Genomic DNA, 21,986 nt, shown 5'->3' on the forward strand with positions numbered 1-21,986 from the left:
TGTAAGGAGCTCCCTTGGTTGAGCACGTGGTTCTGCTGGTTGTCCCTTTGTTCTCATAAGGGTTGTAGTGGGGTGAGTTGTTGTTTGAATTTGAAGCGGCAACAGGGGCCAGTTGTGTTGGCCACTGTTTTGCGACGCACTAACTTAACTAGACTCTTGATAGGAAATAACGAAAAGAAAGTGACTTAGATGTGAAGGTCCGAGCTGTGCAATTAACCCTTTCCGTCTTGGTCTCCGCCTGGTTTCTTGGAGGTTTCTTTGCTTAGGTCTTGTTCTTAGGTTGTTGCAGATGAAGAGGTTTCAGAGAAGAGAGTTGAGAGAAGAGTTATTTCTGAAGAAGTTGTAGAGAGTTTGAAGAGGTTTCAAAGCAGATGTTTCAGAGCAGAGAGCCGGGTTCAAGAGAGCTTCAGGGCAGAGAGAAGGTTGGTTGAAGAGCCGGGGGGGGGGGTTAAGAGAGAGAGGCGTAGCTTTGGTCCCAAGCTTATATAGGGCGGGTTCGGATCCACCCTCTATGGAAAGTTGACCAATTACAAACTAACTTCCTTGAATCATGGGTTTATGGCCCTTTGTCTGAGGCAGAGGAATTTGCATAGGCAAATTTTTATGCAAATTGAGGCAGAACTGTTAAAGTCTCTTAAAATGTTAATATGTTGCACTCGTATTAACATAAAATGTCAACGATTAATTAGTACAGCAAGCAAGCTTTACGACAAGTCTAAACTTGAACCGTTTATGAGTTCGTTTAGCTTTGGTAGGGTTAAACATTACATACAGAAGTATTAAACCCATCAATATTGGTACAGGAGCAAGGGAAACATTGCAAAACACATGATTACACATAAAGAGAGAGTAAAGTCTACATTAAAACATCAGTCTTTAGCAAGGAGCTTAAAGAAGTCCTGTTCAATTCAGTTGTGCTGTGCTGTGGGTACATTCCTTTGGGTCATAAATTCCTTAGAATCGAATTACAACTGACCATTGAGTCTTTCTTGAACAAAAGTTCTCTCATTTGTTGAATAAAAAGCAAAATAATTATGTGTCTGGTCAGCCTTATTTGTTACAGCTGCAATGCTAATCTTTCTCCTTTTGGTTTCTTGCTTTATTTTAGGGTTCCCACTCCAAGGTTTAAATTTGGCTACTGCGAAGACTAAAGATGAAGGCAACATACAAAAACAATTTAGAGGATGGCGACACACTTTTTATTCCACCTATATATTCCCTTTTATGTGCAAGCAACATTCCAGAAGATAAAACAAAACTAAATGACAGATTATTTTTTATTTTGTCTGTTTTCTTGGAACATTGTACACAATTTACAACCAGTTATTTATATATATATATATATATATATATATATATATATATATATATATATATATATATATATATATGAATTTAATCTTGAATTTCAAACAATCAGAACACGTTAAACTGTTACATTTAGCAACATACTGTTTAAATTCTAGCATTTTACATTATATGATATAGATGGAATTACTTATTTGGTTATTGAAATTGGATTTCAAATGGAAAAATGGAAAAGTCAATTTCTGACCCTGGTAAAGAACACTGATCTAGACTACATGGTAAAATAATCTAAAGTTTTGAAGCTGTGTCTCATATAATGTTGTGATTAAAACCATACAGGAAAATCGAAAAGTTTCTACATGACACAGAAAGGGAAACTTTCAAGAATCACTCCAGTAATTTAAGTCCAAATAAGACAATTAAACAGACACTTACAATGGAAAAAAGAGGCTATGTTGTAAAAATTTTTGGGGATGTTGTAAACTAATAAAACAAAGTGTTTTATTACATTGAATGATTTATATTGAATGATTTCTCAGCCTTTAAAAAGCAAATAATTTTTATCTACCTTTAAATTGACTATGTTTGTTTTTTCTGTCTTAGAGTAATGCTCGTCACTCACCAGGGGCCTGTTTCAGAAAGGAGGTTAACTGAAAACTCAAAAAAAAGTATTTTAACCCTGAAATGAGAGAAACTCTGGGTTTTCCGTTTCAAAATGGCAGGTTTGTTAAACTCGAGAAAGCAGGGTAAGTCAAGCCTGTTTCTGAAAGAAAAGTAACTTTAAATCAGAGTCAGTTACTGTGGTAACTTACTCTGTGAATCTAACCTGGTCAGAAGCAGGTTTTATTCTCTAAACTCAGAGTTTCTGTCGGTCTCCTCCCCTTTTTTAAAGACGAAGCGGTATTTCTCGCCTTAGCCTTACGTTTCCACCCACCTATTTTAATGCTCATTTTGGATACGTGCATAAAAACGATTGATAAAAACGTCATGATGCACATAACTTTTAAAAATATGCATAAAAAACGTGCATAACGTGCATAAATAGGATAAACTTTTATTCGTTAGAAAATGTGCGCATAAACTACGATGGAAACACTTTTACTGAACAAATTACAGTATGTACATTAAAAAAAAGATCATGATCATATGATATTTAAAATGTGTGTAAATGAACAAACCAGCAGGCTGAGCACACTGTAACATGTCTTAAATATTGTTTTAGTCATTCTAAAATGCCTTAACTGTTTCGGTATTAGTGTATATTATTAATTACCTCCGAGCGTCTGGTGCGTGTCAAGAGTCTCCGCGTCTCATGGCTTCAGACGCCCCCACGTGTTCATTGTGTTTCAGCATTGTCTTCTGACATCGAGGCGCAAGTACATTAATTAGGCTAAATAAAGAATTAATTGACGCAGCTTCTTCTACCACAGTAAATTCTGTTTTTACTGTTGATATTTGGTGCCAGTTTAATCAGAAAGTGACGATTTTTTTCTCTTTGACTCGTTGTATGGAATTTTATTCGCATCTTTTATGCAAAATTCCAGTTTTGCACATAAATGTATGTAATATATTTGGATGGAAACATAGCTATTGCCTACATTTTAGTCACACACAGAAGAACTGTACGAGAATGGCTTATCCTTTTTTAATAAATAATTAAATTAAATTCACCTTCGACATGCATGTAACTAGATTAATGGGATTATTATTCTTTCTAAAAATTATTTTTAGTACTGCTTACCTTCTAAATGTTATATTAACCTCTATCACTTGATCAATAAAAAAGGCAGACACACAAGTGCACTGTTAAATCATTTAAAACTAATAAATGTATAAAAAAGTTTAGAAAAAAATATAAATGTCACAAATTACATTACTTATTTTATTATACTTAAATATTTAAATACTTTAAGTGAAATTAGGCATTAACTTGAGCAGCTGTTTTCCCACGCTAACTGTCTCTTCTTCACTGATGGTTGCTTCTTTTCAAATATATACGCTCATATTTGCTATAACTTTGCATGAGAACATCAAGTTCAGCTGGAGAAAGAAATGGTGATCTCTTTTATAAGATATTGCCATAGTCACTCGTAATGCCTGCGCTCCATTGATAATGCCTTTTTAAAGTCGCGGTGTGCGCGCTTAACTCTGAGTTGGTCTACTCGAAGTTGATTGACTCAACTCAGATCAGCTGTTCTGAAACCGAAAACTCTGAGTTTTTAATCTCTCTGTAAATCAACTCAGAGTTCAAGTTTAAACTCTGAGTTGTTTGAACCTCCTTACTAAAACAGGCCCCAGGTGGAAGAGTCCATCGAATCCCATTTTTGTTGTTCATTTGATCTGTCGTTCATACGGCAAAACTGAAAGTCATGTTACTGAAAATAGTTGCAGAGACATACATATACAATTATGTGCCACAGTCCAGCCTCCACCAGAGAAGAAGGAAAATACATGACGAGGTGGCCGAGTGGTTATGGCGATGGACTGCTAATCCATTGTGCTCAGCACGCGTGGGTTCGAATCCCATCCTCGTCGCTCATATGTTCAGGCATTCGAGAGACCATGTTGTTTCTGTAGAAGTTCATTTGCTCTCACTCTTTTAGCATTTTGAAGGATGTTGTTGCAAAATTTTATGTCATCTTTATCGAAAATAGCTGCAAATACAAACATATATGCCATAGTCCAGCCCCCATCATGAGAGTGAGTACATACATGACGAGGTGGAAGAGTCCATCGAATCCCATCCTTGTCGTTCAAATGCTCTGGCATTTGAAAGAGGCCGGTGCTTCCGTGGAAGGTGTTTTACTCGCACGCTCTTATCATTTTGAAGGATGTTGTAGAAAAATTTAACGTCATCTTTACCGAAAATAGCAGCAAATACATAAAGAAATGCCATAGTCTAGCCCCCATCATGAAAGTGAGTACATACATGACGAGGTGGAAGAGTCCATCGAATCCCATCCTTGTCGTTCAAATGCTCTGGTGTTTGAAAGAGGCCGGTGCTTCCGTTGAAGGTGTTTTACTCACACGCTCTTATCGTTTTGAAGGATGTTGTTGCAAAATTTTATGTCATCTTTATCGAAAATAGCAGCAAATACATACAGAAATGCCATAGTCCAGCCCCCAACAGGAAAGTGAGTACATACATGACGAGGTGGCCGAGTCCATCGAATCCCATTTTTGTCATTCATTTGATATTTCGTTCATACAGCAAAACTGAAAGTCATCTTACTGAAAATAGTTGCAGAAACATACATATACAAATATGTACCACAGTCCGGCCTCCACTAGAGTAGAAGGAGAATACCTGACGAGGTGGCTGAGTGGTTAAGGTGATGGACTGCTAATCCATTGTGCTCTGCACGCATGGGTTTGAATCCCATCCTTGTCGCTCATATGTTCAGGCATTCGAGAGATCATGGTGTTTCTGTAGAAGTTCTTCTACTCTCACTCTTTTAGCATTTTGAAGGATGTTGTTGCAAAATTTTGTCATCTTTATCGAAAATAGCTGCAAATACAAACATATATGCCATAGTCCAGCCCCCATCATGAAAGTAAGTACATACATGACGAGGTGGCCGAGTCCATCGAATCCCATCCTTGTCGTTCAAATGCTCTGGCGTTTGAAAGAGGCCGGTGCTTCCGTGGAAGGTGTTTTACTCGCAAGCTCTCATCGTTTTGAAGGATTTTGTTGCAAAATTTAACAACATCTTTACCGAAAATAGCAGCAAATACATACAGAAATGTCATAGTCCAGCCCCCATCATGAAAGTGAGTACATACATAACGAGGTGGCTGAGTCCATTGAATCCCATTCTTGTCGTTCTTATGCTCTGTCGTTCAGATGGCAAAACTGAAAGTCATCTTACCGAAAATAGTTGCAAAAACATATGTAACCCCAGTGAAATAGTTAAATAATTATTTATAATATTATTTAGAGTAGTATAATCATATTATTATTATATCTACAAGTCTTTATAAATATAATAAACGAAATAAAATTCATGTATACAAATGTAGATTGAGGTAAAGTAACAACCAATCGTAGGAGCGGGTTGTTAGCTCCGCCCCTTCCAGCTTGCCGGTGTTCCGGAGAATTCAGTTCCCCCTTCACAGCGCATGCGCAAATGCAGTATCATGACGTCATGATTTTGTGTACTGAATCAGCTCATGGTGGCTTTCAAACAACTAAGGCCTTGGAAAAATAAATGCTACTGCATTTTATAATTACCTGTGTCTTTCATTATTTTAGCTAACTCATGATGATGTTTGTGGTGTTTAAAATGAGTTATTTATGTAAACTTTTTCACTTATATGGAGAGCATGATTTTGTACTGAAAACACGGGAAACATATTTTTCTAGATTGAGGAAAATGGTCTCCCTATATATATATTAATTTCTTAAGATTTATAGCACAATAAAGCAATGCTGGTAATGTTATTTTATAATTATGTCATGTCATGACATCATTTATATGATTTTCATTACTATTTTAAACAAATGGAACAGTTTTTCCAGAGGCTGAGGAAAATGGTTTACCTCTATATATGACTTTTTACGATTTAAAGTACAATACAGCAATGGAGTGAAAACACAAATTATGTAAATAAAAACAATTTGTATTTTAAGGATAAAAATATTTACAATTGTTGTTTAAATTAATTGAATTTAATTAAAAAAACTTTGTCAGTTAATTAAAAGTTGGCAGTCCTTTAAAAAGCACTAAATTGCTTAAATGATGGATTATTACAAATAAACAAAAGCATGCACCTGATTTTGTCCAGAAAGCACCTGGAAGTCTTTAACCCATCAGATTTTCGTCTATAAAATGTATCTAAGTTGTAACACTTTGGCTCTGTGTTCTTCAACACATTTTTTCAATGTTCTGCATGCTATTTGAAATTCATTCTCCTGGCAGCTAAAAGTAAGGCCACATGTAAGTATCAGCTTTTTGATAATTAAATTGTGCCAATGTAAGCAGTGTAAAAAAAATTTAATTATGTTTTTATTCCCAGAATGGATCCAACTCAGTTTGATGTTTTGTTAAATTATAAATGTCAAGGTATGTATCCTCCTGGCATTTCAAAAGTTGAGAAATATGTCATTCGACGGCGTGCACACCAATATGTTGTCCAGGGTAAGACTCTGTACAGTTTATTGTTTGTTCTTCATTCCTGTGCTTAAACATATTGGGCCAAAATGTATAGGGTATTATACATGTGGTTTTATTTGAGCTATTTGTTTGTTTGTAATAAATGAAATGCTGTTTTATATCCGTCATAAGGGCTCTGCTATACAGCTCTTAGTAAAAGTTTTGAAGGGTGCTGCAGAAGCAGACAGCATTTTCAGAGAATTTCATGCCAGTGAGGCCGGGGGTCACAGTGGAAAAGAGAAAACCATACAAGCAATTTCCAGCAGGTACTACTGGCCTGGAATGAGTGTTGAAATCGAAAAGTGGGTATGTTGCTGATAATCTTCATGATGAAATTGTAATTTAACCGTGGTAGTTTTTACCAAAAGCAATGTAATAATTACTTCATTTATGCTCTCTGTAGATCAAACAGTGTTCTGCCTGCCAGGTCAATAGACCCATCAAGCTCCAGGAGGAGTACGCTCCAGTAGTTGTATTGAATTATTATATTATATTGTATTATATATTATATGATATTCTATCCCTCTGTATACCTTTATTCTGTGTAGGTGAATGAACCATGGGAATTGGTTGGAATGGATTTGGTTGGGAAGCTGTCCATGACATCTTAAGGGCACCAATACATGTGTGTGCTTAGACTATTTTACAAAATGGGTAGAAGCATATCCCCTCACCTCAAAATCCGCAGAGGAGGTCTCCTGGTGCATTGTGAAAACATTTTATAGATTTGGTGCACCAGTGAGAATCCTTACAGATCAAGGAAGGGAGTTTGTTAATCAGGTCTGTATGGTAACTTGCTCAACATTTGAGCATTTTAGTAATGTTATGTCTGTACCAATGATTTTTTTTTTCTTTCAGATCAACAAAGAAATCTGTAAACTGTTTGGGATTGAGAGAAGTCTTTGTTCCCCATACCGTCCACAAACAAATGGGTTGGAGAAAATTAATGACACAATACAGAGGTAAGATTGTGTCATGTTGAGCATGGCTGTGGCTTGGTTATTTCAAGTGGGTATTATCATTTAATACCGTTCTCTTCAATATCAGGACCAAAAAACAGCTAACCACGCTGTTCTCCCCATTCCGATTGATCTTTGGAAGGGAGGCTCGTTATTTTTCACAGGTTCCTGTGTCTTTTGATGTAAGTTTTATTCACAAAAATTGCTTCCATTTTGTATTATATGTGTATTACTTATTGGTTTTATTTATCAGGTCAATGATACTGTGGAAGATGTCCTGCAGACTGAAATAGTTATGCCTGCCATACAGCTGCAGGACCAAGTATTTGAGGCCGTAAAAAAACATGCAAGCCTCAAGACAAAAGGTCAAGGGCAAGAAAAGAACATCTGGGGCTGTTGTGCATACTTTTGCTATTGGGGAAAGAGTGCTCCGAAAAAATGTGAGAAGTCAGCAGAGGAAAGGGGGGAAACTTGATGCTGGTTTTTTGGGGCCATTCACAATTTTGCAATTGGAGGGGAAAAGTGCCCATTTAATAAATGACAAGGGCGTGGAATTTCCTAAAATTAATTTAGATCATTTAGTTCCCTTTTATAAGAGAGGAACCTAGAATTCCACAAAAGATAAAGAGGCTTAGCCTAACACGGTCACCAGCCCTATGCACAAGCCCTCTAGACCTGAGCGCAACTCCTCCCGCCCCATGCTCAGAACTTTATTCAGCTGCACCTTCTACAGCCCCATGCACAAGCCCTCTAGACCTGAGCGCAACTCCTCCCGCCCCATGCTCAGCACTTTATTCAGCTGCACCTTCTCCAGCCCCATGCACAAGCCCACTAGACCTGAGCGCAACTCATCCCGCCCCATGCTCAGCACTTTATTCAGCTGCACCTTCTCCAGCCCCATGCACAAGCCCACTAGACCTGAGCGCAACTCCTCCCGCCCCATGCGCAGCACTTTATTCAGCTGCACCTTCTCCAGCCCCATGCACAAGCCCACTAGACCTGAGTGCAACTCATCCCGCCCCATGCTCAGCACTTTATTCAGCTGCACCTTCTCCAGCCCCATGCACAAGCCCACTAGACCTGAGCGCAACTCCTCCCGCCCCATGCGCAGCACTTTATTCAGCTGCACCTTCTACAGCCCTATGCACAAGCCCTCTGGACCTGAGCGCAACTCCTCCCGCCCCATGTGCAGCACTTTATTCAGCTGCACCTTCTCCAGCCCCATGCACAAGCCTTGTAAATTTGAGTGTCGCACCTCTGGTCACCTTGCCATCTTTTCCAGTCTCTGGGAAATCACTACCAGGCCATAGTGACTCTTTTGTCCACAACCAAAATGTTTGCATTTTGGTGGCTAAAATTGGGCCATACAACATTTTTTTTTTTCTATGGACTTGGCACGGCTGAACCCTGGCTAAGAACTAGAAGATCAGGTAGAGTAAATTACCAAATTTGACGTTGTAATCGAATAATGCCAATCTTGCCTCAGGATTAATTGTAATTCTGAAGTAACCAAGATCCTCGTAAAATGCTGGAGGGTTTTATTTAATGATTTTTTTTAAATGTGTAGGTTATCAATGCATACATCTCTTTATGCGTACGGCGACATAACCAATGTCAAAAAGGGAAGGCATTTATGAACGATTGCTTTGAAATGACCAAAATCTGGCATGGGTCATACAAATGCTTAAAGAAGGTATGTTCTTGAAATTCTAAATTGAATCTATGTGCTAAATATTTTATACAAGATTTGTATGAAGCAATGTGATTTTGTTTTTTAATAATCGATTTGGTCTATTTTGTAGCTTGATCCAGCCAAATATGAGCTGATTCTGGGGGTTATAAATGAACATAATCACTGGACTCTTGCTGTGAGTATCAATTGTACATCTAAACGTGTGTGTGTGTGTGTGTGTGTGTGCTTATTTATTTATTTTTTGTTTAATAGGTCATTTTTCCTTCCCTAAAAAAAAAAAAACTTTTTTTGGATCCATTGGGAGAGTCCCCCGAAAAAATAAAGAGGTGTCTGGAAGCAACAAGGTAAGAAATGTTTATTTATTTTTTATAGGAACAGACACCATAATGATATTTGTTTTTAAGAGCTTTTATGAGGAGTAAAGGCTGCAAAGTGTCAAGGTGGACCTGTGACAAAGTTCCTCATCCACTGCAAAAAGGCAGCACATCTTGTGTTTTTTTGTATGCAAGGTATGGAAAATAAGGTTGCTAAATTGACTTGTATTTGTTTTTAATGTTTTTTTTTTTTTTTTAAGTTTGCAGAAAAAATCTTACAGGATGACATGATCACCTTTTCTAATTCAAAGTAGGGCATAGACAAAATAAGAAGAGAAATTGCGGACACTCTTGTGCAGGAATCAGGTAAGTTAAGATTAGTTACTGCAAAAACATTGGTTTGTAAGTTAATTGAAGTTCAGATGCTCTTATTCTATATTAACATGACTTTTAATATAAATCTGATCCTTGTGAATTGCTGATTTATGTTGGTGTATGTATTTACTAGAAGATTTAACAGAGCTGTGTCAGTTTTGTGGACTCAGTGATCCAAGTGATAATGACCAAACCTCAGCTTGGGTAATATTTTAAACACCACACTTGTGTTGTGTTAAGGCATTGCTAAAGTGGCTGAAATTCTTACAACTTTTAATGTTTTTTTAATTTATTTTTGTGTGTATAAATCTTTCAGATTGCCTGTGATGGATGTAACCGGAGGTACCACCAATCATGTGTTGGCAACCCGCCAGTATGCAAAGAATATTTCTGCCCAGCTTGCACTAGTAAAATCCATAAGATGAAAACAGTTTTTTCTTTTTCCCGAAGTCCATCTAAATAAATGTTTGTTTTTCTTAAGTTGTCTTTTCCTGTGCTTTCATTGTTATGACTGCATGCTTTACAGATGACAACGATCTGATGTCGTAACATCCTAAATGGTGTCTCTGTATTTTGCTGTATAATTCTAAAAGTCTTAGATAAACACCATGACCAAAGTTTTCCTCTGAATGTTGCACTGTACACTGCATAAGTGTTGCTGTGTGTACGTGTATAAATCATAACATTTGCATTAAATAAGAATTAGCAATGTGATTAAAATATAGTATGGATTTTTTTTTACATTTAGGAATGTTTTTGGCAAAGTCACGTTTACAAATAATAATTCTTAATGTTTAATTTAACATAACCGGTTTCACACACCACACTGCTGATTCGCTCCGCTGGTGCGACTTCATTGCGTCATCATTCATGATACTGAATTTGCGCATGCGCTCTGGAGGGGGAACTGAATTCTCCGGAACACCGGCAGAGAGAGACAGAGCAGAGACGAGACCAGTTGGCAGAACAATAGAGAGGAGCAAACTTGAACAAAAAGATTAAAATACAGTATGTTATGATTCCTAAACAGTTTAAAAGTGATTGTAGTTGTACTAAATCAAGTTGTACCTGCAAAATAGTTGTTATTTATGAAGGTAATTCAGTTGCGAAACTCAAGAGCTTGCAAATGTAAATGTGAGCACTTGTGATAATAATATTTGTATGTGTAGGTTGAAATGTACACTTACAGCTCTGATGTGAACAGCTGAAATCCTCGATTTGCACACACACACAACAATCCACACACTTGTGTTTTAAATTCGAAGTTGCAGATTAATAGTTGTGTATTTGTAAAATGTCATTCACAAATACAAAGTGACAGACACACGTGTGCACGGCAAATTTGACTGCATCTTCGCTCTACAACCACAGGTCGGCACTCACAACCTCTCAGATTCGTCAGTACAACTACAAATCTCCCACGCTCTGACTTTTGCTACACATCTCCCGCGATCTCTGTAGCAGAACCAAGTGTGCCGCAAGCCTACGTTTGAGTGAAGGTTTCGGCCGTTAGATCGCCCCCTGGGGGCTGGCTGCAGTACAAGTCATAAAGCCCGCCTCCTCCGTGTTAATGAAGGAGACTTGAGCCCAAATAAAAAAAAATATTACACTTGCAATAAAATGTCCCGAAAGATAGTTCTGGTCGATTAAGGCACTGGTTATTGTGCTGAAATAGGTGCAGATCTTCATTTTTGTAAACAGTTTGTTTTTAGCAGTAATTTAATGCTGGGCGTGTCATCGTGATTGACAGCTGTGATTGACAGTTCCTCAAAGCGCGGCGTCTGAGCTTCGGCAGGAGACTGAAGTAGACTGAAATGTTATTATTCGATTTCTGTGTTATTTTACGATGACAAAATGAGTTCAGCAGTAAACTATAGTTTCTGACATACATGATCCTGGTGGAACACTGTTTATTCGCTAAGTTCAGGGCTTTTTTCGGGCTTTATTAGTTTGCTGATACACGCCTAGCCACCCAGATAGCAAAACACAGTTCCGGCTAGATTCTCGCCTGCCGGAGACTTATCTCTTAGAGCTCAGACTGACTAATGTTACCTCTGCTGGACCTACTCCGGATGCCTGGACTCACTGCCCGATTCCAGTCCGAGTCAATCGAGCCAGATGCGGCGGCCGAGCGAGCCGGCGCTGCCGCATGCGAGCCGAAATCAGCCCGCGACGCCGCGAGTAAGTTATGCGCTGCGGCCTGGAGCTGGCGCGATTGAATATATAAAACCCTCATATTTGTTAACGTTATTACATCCATTTGTGTTGATATGACAGCAAACGCATGCTGAGAAGTTCGGGGGGCGTAGTTGATTTTACATAAAGCGTTTGATTGGAAGCTCGACTCTGCTCATTTTCGCGGCTCCTCCTCTGGCTCCATCAGACAGTCCTTCTGCGCATGTCTGGCTCCAATTTCAGCAGTCTTTTGCGACAGTTTGTGCCCGTCAAGCAGGCGTTTTGCCCTCAAGGCGTTCAATGGGAAAAAGGGCTGTCGCGTCGTCCATATTTTTTACAGTCATTGAGCAGAACTCATCTGTGCACTCGCAGATGCAGAGGCGTGAGCAGCGCTGGGCAGGGGAGGGGCGGGGCTGGTGTAAAGCTGTTTGATTGGCTGATGCCTGACCAATGAACAATGCCAGCAGCCAACAGGACTGAGGTGCAAAATAATCATTTCCCACGATTATTTTATTATTTAGGGTTTATTTAAACTCTTTTCTGAAGAGATTCTTGTTAAAAATAATAAATTCTGTGGAAATGTACATACCAGTAAAAGAGCAGCAAAGCCAGTTTATTGGCTAGAGCCAGCCAATGAGATGGGGCGTTTCTGTTTGTCAGGACACAGGGCAGCTCACGTTGTTGGAGGCTCGAGCAATCAGAGAGTAAGTTATGATTTTTAATAATTATCTATATGTTCAATACTGTTAGCTAAGCTAAGGACTGTGCTGGGTGCTTCTCTTGTTTGTTTCTTATATAAGAAAACAGTTTTGAGTTATCTAGGAGCTGCTTTCAATCATGTTATATGGTTCTAAAGATACGATTCAACCCACATGAAATAAGAAGTTGTAATAGTATTTATAGTAAATAATAGTACGTTTTTGAACCATACTAACTATAGTAAACTGTATTATACAGTATATATTGCAGTATCTACAACTTTGTTAATGAATGCAACAGCACACTGTAATATTAACTAGCATGAACTTTAATAAATTAAAGTATATTTACACACACACACACACACACACACATTAATAGCAATTAAAAATAACACTAGGCGTTTCAGTTTCTTACAGATCATACCGGTTTTTGTTATTATAACCTGCATCATATCTATCTATCCATCTATCTATTTACATGTTTGTGTACAGTGTGTCCTTTATATCACTTTTTTAATTATGAAAGTTACTAACAATAGGTTATTTCTCAGTTTCCTGTAAGGATGGAGTGACAGGAGAGATCAGCATGTTTCAAGTCGATGAGGAACTCAGAGAAGCTGCATAGCTTGAATAGGATGTTATTTATGCTAAAGATGACATGATGATCCAGCTCATCTACAAACACTTCAAAATGATTCAGATCATTCAAGAGGAAGCCGACTTTATTTTCTCTTTTTTCTTGCCAAGATGACTACAGATTTGAACAAAACACACACTCACCCACAAACACAACTTTTATTTTGATAATTGTTTAATGTAGTATTTTTACACTTTACTGTAAGGCAGGGGTGTCAAACTCAGTTCCTGAAGGGCCGTAATCCTTCACGTTTTTAGTTGCAACCTTGCTTCAACACACTTAAGTAAAAGTTTCAAACAAACCTGAAGGACTCAATTAGTTTGATCAGGTGTGTTTAATTAGGGTTAGAACTAAACTTTGCAAAGCTGCAGCCCTCCAGGAACTGAGTTTGACACCTGTTCTGTAAGTGAAATGTAATTTGTCAAATAAAATTTACAGTCCAAATAAGTGCAGTGCAAATGTCTAGTTACTTGTATTGAAATATTTCAGGGTTTTTCCTTGTTCATAATGAGATGGAGGTGGTAAATCCAACTTCATCATTACCCATCAAATGTTATCTCCTCTTTAATACTTTGCTCAAGCCTTAACTAATGGTCAGAAAGCAAGCCATTGTGTAAAGCTGGATGATGCTCGCTGTAATAGAGAGAGATGATGACTGTTCAGCTTATATTGCTTAACCCTGCAGATGAGATGCTCAAAGTGGACCCTCAGCCGAGCGATGGACACTGTCTCCCTCACCTAGTTGCTCTTCCTTTGAACACACATATTATGTTGAAGGATGCAAGTTGTGGACCTAAATCAGATGCATGTAGATGTAAAAATTAGAAAGAAATAAAACTGCTTTAAAATGTATTAGGTTTTACATATAAATACGTGTTCTTAACAGATTTGTTTCAACTTGATATTTGCATAATAAATGGCATTAGAATGTTTAGTTTTAAACAGATAGCTATATTTCAATTTTTTCAAATTTAAGCTATATATATATATATATATATATATATATATATATATATATATATATATACATACATACATACATACAAGTATACTTCAATTTATTAAAGTTCATGCTAGTTAATACTACAGTGTGCTGTTGCATTCATTAACAAAGTTGTAGATACTGCAATATATACTGTATAATACAGTTTACTATAGTTAGTATGGTTCAAAAACGTACTATTATTTACTATAAATACTATTACAACTTCTTATTTCATGTGGGTTGAATCGTATCTTTAGAACCATATAACATGATTGAAAGCAGCTCCTAGATAACTCATAACTGTTTTCTTATATAAGAAACAAACAAGAGAAGCACCCAGCACAGTCCTTAGCTTAGCTAACAGTATTGAACATATAGATAATTATTAAAAATCATAACTTACCCTCTGATTGCTCGAGGCCTCCAACAACGTGAGCTGCCCTGTGTCCTGACAAACAGAAACGCCCCATCTCATTGGCTGGCTCTAGCCAATAAACTGGCTTTGCTGCTCTTTTACTGGTATGTACATTTCCACAGAATTTATTATTTTTTAACAAGAATCTCTTCAGAAAAGAGTTTAAATAAACCCTAAATAATAAAATAATCGTGGGAAATGATTATTTTGCACCTCAGTCCTGTTGGCTGCTGGCATTGTTCATTGGTCAGGCATCAGCCAATCAAACAGCTTTACACCAGCCCCGCCCCTCCCCTGCCCAGCGCTGCTCACGCCTCTGCATCTGCGAGTGCACAGATGAGTTCTGCTACAGAGATCGCGGGAGATGTGTAGCAAAAGTCAGAGCGCGGGAGATTTGTAGTTGTACTGACGAATCTGAGAGGTTGTGAGTGCCGACCTGTGGTTGTAGAGCGAAGATGCAGTCAAATTTGCCGTGCACACGTGTGTCTGTCACTTTGTATTTGTGAATGACATTTTACAAATACACAACTATTAATCTGCAACTTCGAATTTAAAACACAAGTGTGTGGATTGTTGTGTGTGTGTGCAAATCGAGGATTTCAGCTGTTCACATCAGAGCTGTAAGTGTACATTTCAACCTACACATACAAATATTCTTATCACAAGTGCTCACATTTACATTTGCAAGCTCTCGAGTTTCGCAACTGAATTACCTTCATAAAAGCTCTTTATGTCCACCTCTTCTTGCTACCTCCATCCTAACTTGTGCGTGTCTGTCTTACACCTCGCACATTGGGAAATTCCCCCCGCGCAGTTGTTTTGGCGCTGTTTGTATCTGAAACTATGGTCTGAAAGCAGCCACTCACATGACAGCAGGGAAAGGCGCAGCCAATCACAATGTTCATATGTGTTTGGGGGCGGTGTGACTGGAGGAGAGAACGTGATTTAACCCTTTCGGCATGTCTAGGTTTATACTTACAGTGCGATGTTTTTAAGTGAATTAAATTATTGGTGGGGACATTTTGGTAGTTTGTGGATATTGGTGGGGACATGTCCCCACCGTCCACCCTAAATCTACGCCCCTGTAACTGAGTGTCCAAAAGATACACAGAGTGCCCACCGGCCCTGCACGCACTGCTTGACATGAATAAATCTGTTAGCGATATAACTGTGCTGTTCTCACGGGTGCTGTCTGATACTGCACTGATGCTTTTGACATGTACTGCACCTTATTATATGCATTCGTCATGTTAATAGCAATACCGGTCTTTTCATGAGTAGCGATATTAGTTTACTCAGTGTAGGCCCGTTTGCGATGTCCGTTTAACTGAGTGATTGACAGCTGATATTTCAGTGCTAGAGCAGTGGGCCAATAAGAAGAGCGCGAAGGCGGGGCAAGGATTACGGACTTGGCTTTGTTTACTGCAGCAAGTTGACATGACAACTGTTTTAAACCATTCCTGAGCGCTGCGTTTCCCGTTTCAAGCACAGAGATGCATTCAGCATGAATGTCTCCCGAATCCGCGCATGTGGTGAACATTTTGCACAGTAAAAACTGGTCGCACACAACACATTCATGCACTTGCAAAAATGCTCCCAAATATATTTTGAGGTCGCATAGATAAAATTTCGGGCACATATGTGAGCAAAATGGTCGCAATTTCAAGCCCTGCCATACTAGTGTCTTTTTTTATGTTACTTGTGCTTATTTTTCAGATATCCTTCAAATTAAATACTTGTGCTATTAATTAAATACTAGAGTTTTCAAAATATACTAGTGCTTACTCATTAGACACTGGTTTATTTTATTAGATACTAGTACTTATTCATTAGATAGTACTAATTAAATATATAGTTTTTATTTATTAGATACTAGTACTAATTTTATTAGTTACTAGTAACTATTCTGTTGTTTAGGTCTTGTTTTTGGTCTAAAACATTAGACCATGTTTACACAAAGATGGGGTAGACTCCACACTCCAGGACAGGTTTCAACACACAGACTGGGGTATGTTTGCTTCCCAGGCCACACATGGCTTTCACACAGACATTGACAGTTACACTTCCTCTATTCTGGAATATATCAACACCACCATAGATAGTGTTACAACCCAGAAACAGATCACTACATACCCGAACCAGAAGCCATGGATGAACAAGGAGGTGTGCCTCCTGCTGAAAGCACGCAACACTGCCTTCAGATCAGGCGATGCACAGGCCTACAGCACTTCCAGGGCTAATCTGACGAGGGGCATCAAAAAGGCCAAGCACTGTTACAAGCTAAAGCTAGAGGAGCCCTTTATAACTCTGATCCTTGGCGCATGTGGCAGGGCATCCAGGCCATCACCAACTACACACCCAGCCAGTCCACACCCACAGACGTCTCCTTCCTGAACGAGCTAAATTACTTTTATGCCTGCTTTGAAAGAGACAATAAAAAACCCTACACCAGGATCACTTCCTCCACCGACCCCTCACCTATCACACTCACCTCCTCAGAAGTACACACCGCACTGAGTCGTATCAATGTGCGTAAGGCTGCTGGACCAGACTGTATTCCTGGGCAAGTCTTCAAAGCATGTGCAGAACAGCTCGCTGGGGTATTCACAGACATTTTCAACCTGTCGCTTAACCTAGCAGCTGTGCCAACATGCTTTAAAGCCACCTCTATTGTGCCAGTGCCCAAACACTCCAGCCCAACATGCCTGAATGACTACCGCCCTGTAGGACTCACACCCATCATCATAAAGTGCTTCGAGCGGTTGGTCCTGGCACATCTAATAGACTCTCTGCCATCCACACTGGACCCACATCAGTTTGCCTACCGTGGCAACAGGAGCACAGAGGATGCAGTCTCTATAGCACTGCACTCTGTACTTACACACCTGGACAATTAAAACACTAATGCACAAATGCTGTTTGTGGACTTCAGCTCAGGATTCAACACTGTCATACCTTCCAAGTTACTGATCAAACTAAGAGACCTGGATATCGACACATCACTATGCAACTGGATTATAGACTTTCTGACTAACAAACCTCAAAATGTTAGATCAGGTCACATCTGCTCCACTAGCGTCACACTCAACACTGGTGTACCACAGGGCTGCTGAGCCCGTTCCTCTACTCCCTTTTTACCATCGACTGCAGGGCTGTGAATAGATCCAACACCATCATCAAATTTACAGATGTCAGATGCCAGTGTCAGGTTCTGCATTGCAGGCTCGCTATTATGGCTCGTATGTAGTTAAAGAAAAGGTGAGTGAACTTGACTATGTGATTGCTACTTCTGACAGAAAGAAAAAACTTGGCTGTGTCACATAAACATGCTTAAGCCTTACTTTGAATGATCGTCAAATGTGTCTAGAGAGAATGCTGCTGTTTTAACTGTGTTGCCCACAGAGACTCAGTTGACTGACGAGACGCTGTCCGGTGCTGAAATTCCTGATCACCGTGCGCTGTCCAGTGCTGATCCGTTGATCAGTCCTTTGTCTCCCATTGTTGCTGACGGCGTGTTGTTGGAGGAGGAAGACGTGGAGTTTCCTGCTCCTGAGTTAGTGGCGGGAAGACAAAAAAATTCTGAGATTGTCCAAAACCTTGACTTTTATATTCTCGGATGTTCCTACCCGTACGTCTTTAATTGAGCATGATATTGATGTGGGTGACGCGTTACCAATAAAACAGCATGCTTATCGGGTAAGTCCAGAAAAGAGAGAACAGATGCAATAAGAGGTAAATTTCATGCTCGAAAATAACATCGCTGAACCAAGCTCTAGTCCATGGAGTTCACCCTGTTTGCTTGTAAAGAAATCTGACAACACATTTCGATTTTGCACTGATTTTAGAAGTGTAAATGATCTCACCAAGCCTGATAGTTATCCGTTACCTCGTATGGAGGATTGCGTGGATCGCGTTGGGAATGCGGTTTTTGTTTCAAAAATTGATCTGCTCCGAGGTTATTGGCAGGTGGGCCTTAGTGACTGTGCTAAGGAAATATCTGCGTTCGTTACACCGGATCGTTTTCTAAATTACACCGTAATGGCTTTCGGCCTTCGAAACGCACCGGCCACTTTTCAACATTTAGTAAACCGGGTAATTGAAGGCTTGCAGAACATCGAAGCGTATTTGGATGACTTGGTTATTTATAGCACGTCTTGGTCTGAGCATATAAAACAACTAGAGACCTTATTCAACCGTCTGTCGAGTGCCAACCTCACTATCAATTTGGCAAAGTGTGAATTTGGTCGAGCAACTGTGACTTATCTTGGGAAAGTTGTGGGTGGTGGACAAATCGTCCGGTTGAGTCAAAGGTGGAGGCAATTCATAATTTTTCAGTGCCCACTACGTGCCGTGAACTCCGTCGCTTTTTAGGGATGGTTGAATACTACAGAAATTTTTGTAGAAATTTTACTGTAGTTGCTTGTCCCTTAACTGACCTTCTCAGTCCAAAAGTACCATTCGAATGGTCTGAGGAATGTCAGATGAGTTTTGAGAAAATAAAAGCCATTTTGATTAGTTCTCCAGTCCTATCTGCGCCCAATTTTTCTTCTCCTTTTATTCTTGCTGTTGATGCAAGTGACACTGGTGCAGGTGCTGTTCTCCTCCAGACAGATATAAATGGAATCGAACACCCTGTCTGTTTCTTCTCGCGGAAATTTAATAAACATCAGCGAGGTTACTGAACCATTGAAAAGGAGACGCTCGCACTTGTCCTTGCTCTCCAAAATTTTGATGTTTATATTGATTCTGTTTCTTATCCTTTAATTGTTTACACAGATCACAACCCCTTACTTTTCATTAGTCGGATGAAAAACCACAACCAGCGTTTGATGAGGTGGAGTTTGTTTTTACAAACGTTTCAACTAGACATTCGGCACATCCGTGGAAAGGATAATGTTATTGCGGACGCTTTATCACGCGTCTGATAGAATAAATTGTAGTTTTTGTTTCAGGTAAGATGTTTTTTCTTCCCTACAATTTATTCACTTAAGGTGAAGGGTGTTACGTGGGTCTGTGTTATTTAATTAATCTATTTATTCCCGGTTTGTGCTTGTTGCGATCAACACGGAAACCTACAGACACAACAAGCAGATAACCCTTTTTTATTGGGTGCCTGTCGACGATCATTGCTGGTGCGTCAAGTGGATGCTATTATTTTCTCGCCAAAAGAAGAGCACTGTTTCTGCTCGGTTTCGAACCGAAGACCTTTCGCGTGTAAGGCGAACGTGATGACCACTACACTACAGAAACCCCACAAGTGCTTTCACCAGCGAAGTTAGGCCTCCAAGGATAAAACAAGGTGTACACGTTTGTCAATTAAGCGGACAAAGCCAACTCAGCGTGACAAGCTCCCTGCAGGTATTAGGGCCAATTTACAATCCTGGCCCAACACAGCTGTACAGGTCCTTGCGAAATGTCCCCTTTGGTCACATTTGAAGCCCCTGAATTCTGGGCATTTCTTCATCACATTTTCTGAGCTCATGCATAGTCGACAGGTTTTTACCTGATTGGTGTGCATGACTCTAAAGTGCTGTGGCCCTTCCGCCTTCTCGATTTTGGTACTGTATGATAAGGAGACCGTCTCTTCTGGAAATCTGTTTTTTACAAACCTTGTTCCTTCTTCTATGTTTGTGCCTGGATACAATCTTCTTTTAATTTTAGATATGGGGAAAACTCCCCATCCCTCTAGCTTGCTCCTTTATTTTCACTCCTTTAATTGTCAATCCATTGTCTATTAAAATTTCGGTGTCATCTTCAGTCTCCATGTTACTTCAAACTCTCTTGTTTGTTTGGGTCTCACCGCCAGAATTCTTCCTTCCCCAATTAGCTTCGTGACTGCTTTGATTATATCAAATCTTCTTGCATCTTTTACATTTCTACGTCTACAGTTACTGTTGCTTTCTTTGTGTATACTCTTCTTTGTATCTCTTGCTTATCCTTACCTTTTTCACCTCTTCGTTGGCCGGGCTCTTCATTTTATTTATCTCTTTGTCTGTTGTCAAGTCCATTTTCTTTTTCTCTACGTCTATCATCCAGCCCATTTTCTTTATCCTTTCTTGCAAGTCCCTCCATTTCCATGTCGTTGCCGGGTAATCTGTCCATGATTAAAAATAAAACACACAACATAACCACCCTCAAGTCAGCAAAATGCTGCTGTTAGGTGGTTTTTAAAGACAAAAACAAAACAAACTAACAAAAACACTCAAGGTCAATAAACAAAAAGGTAGACAAACAAAATGGGGAGAGCCTTTCTCTCCTTACTGCTGCCAACTCAATTCCTGTTTGCTCTATAGCGCCCTCAGGGTGGTGTGGCCGTAAGCAATGACAGCTGTCAAGTGTTGGCTATTGAAACCAGGCGCAGCCCCAGCAGGCGAGCACAGCTTAGCTGCCTGCTGCGCCAATGAGCTGGGCAGCCGGAGCTGGGCAAGCTGTGAAACACCACATTCCATGTCACGGTACTGCGCTGTGGCTCCCAGGAGACAGCTCCTGCCAAGTTTGCATGTCAGGATGGCCGAGCGGTCTAAGGAGCTGCGTTCAAGCTGGGGAACAATCGTCCAACAAAGAAGGGGAAGAAGGGAAGAAAGGGGGGAAGAAAGAAAGAGAAAAAGGGAAGAAGAGGGGGAAAAAACGAACAAAGGAAAGGGCGAATTCTAAGCTTCCCGGACACGCCTTCCCTGCACCTGCTTTACGTCACGCATAGTAATACTGTTCTGTGTTAAAACAACGCAATTTGAGTTACATTGATTTCTATTGCAGGTGCTCACCAAGACCGGGGTTCGAATCCAGCTAAAGACGCTTTATTGTTATTGGTTTATTATTACTCAATAAACTAACTGTTTAAATGTGTAATGCTCCAAGGTAAATAAAATATGCCTAAGCGCTTTATTTTTATGTTTTTTGACATTCTTTCATGAAAAATAAAGCATACTAACTTGAATGTGTCACTATTTAGTAGTTGTTGTAGCATTGTTATGCTTATGGTTATTATTGTTCTGTATTTCGATGTACAAATGATCTATAGAAATGTCATAGAGTATATATTGTACACACACACACACACACACACACATATATACATATATATATATATATATATATATATATATATATATATATATATATATATATATATATATATGTGTGTATATAGTGTGCATAGTGTATATGGAATTAAAAGTCAAGTAGTCAGTTATTTATATATGCATTATTTATCTAACAATTGTCAACAGAACAGTAATGAATATAGAGTAGAAAATGTAAAAATAATAAAT

The 21,986-nt window shown here is 39.2% G+C and overlaps 1 protein-coding gene and 3 non-coding genes across 4 annotated transcripts in view; 2 read left to right on the forward strand and 2 right to left on the reverse strand.

The window, feature by feature from the left end:
* The window catches only part of znf1046 (zinc finger protein 1046), a 659,651-nt gene that overhangs the window by 508,588 nt on the left and 129,077 nt on the right, over nucleotides 1-21,986 (reverse strand). The gene's annotated exons all lie outside the window — the stretch shown is intronic.
* Nucleotides 3,762-3,843, forward strand: trnas-gcu (transfer RNA serine (anticodon GCU)). The gene has a single exon. It is a non-coding gene; the product is annotated as a tRNA-Ser (tRNA).
* trnas-gcu (transfer RNA serine (anticodon GCU)) lies at nucleotides 4,618-4,699 on the forward strand. The gene has a single exon. It is a non-coding gene; the product is annotated as a tRNA-Ser (tRNA).
* On the reverse strand, nucleotides 19,893-19,965 carry trnav-uac (transfer RNA valine (anticodon UAC)). Its single transcript has one exon. It is a non-coding gene; the product is annotated as a tRNA-Val (tRNA).

The sequence above is a fragment of the Danio rerio genome, chromosome 4, assembly GCF_049306965.1.
Source record: "Danio rerio strain Tuebingen ecotype United States chromosome 4, GRCz12tu, whole genome shotgun sequence".
NCBI classification, from domain to species: domain Eukaryota; kingdom Metazoa; phylum Chordata; class Actinopteri; order Cypriniformes; family Danionidae; genus Danio; species Danio rerio.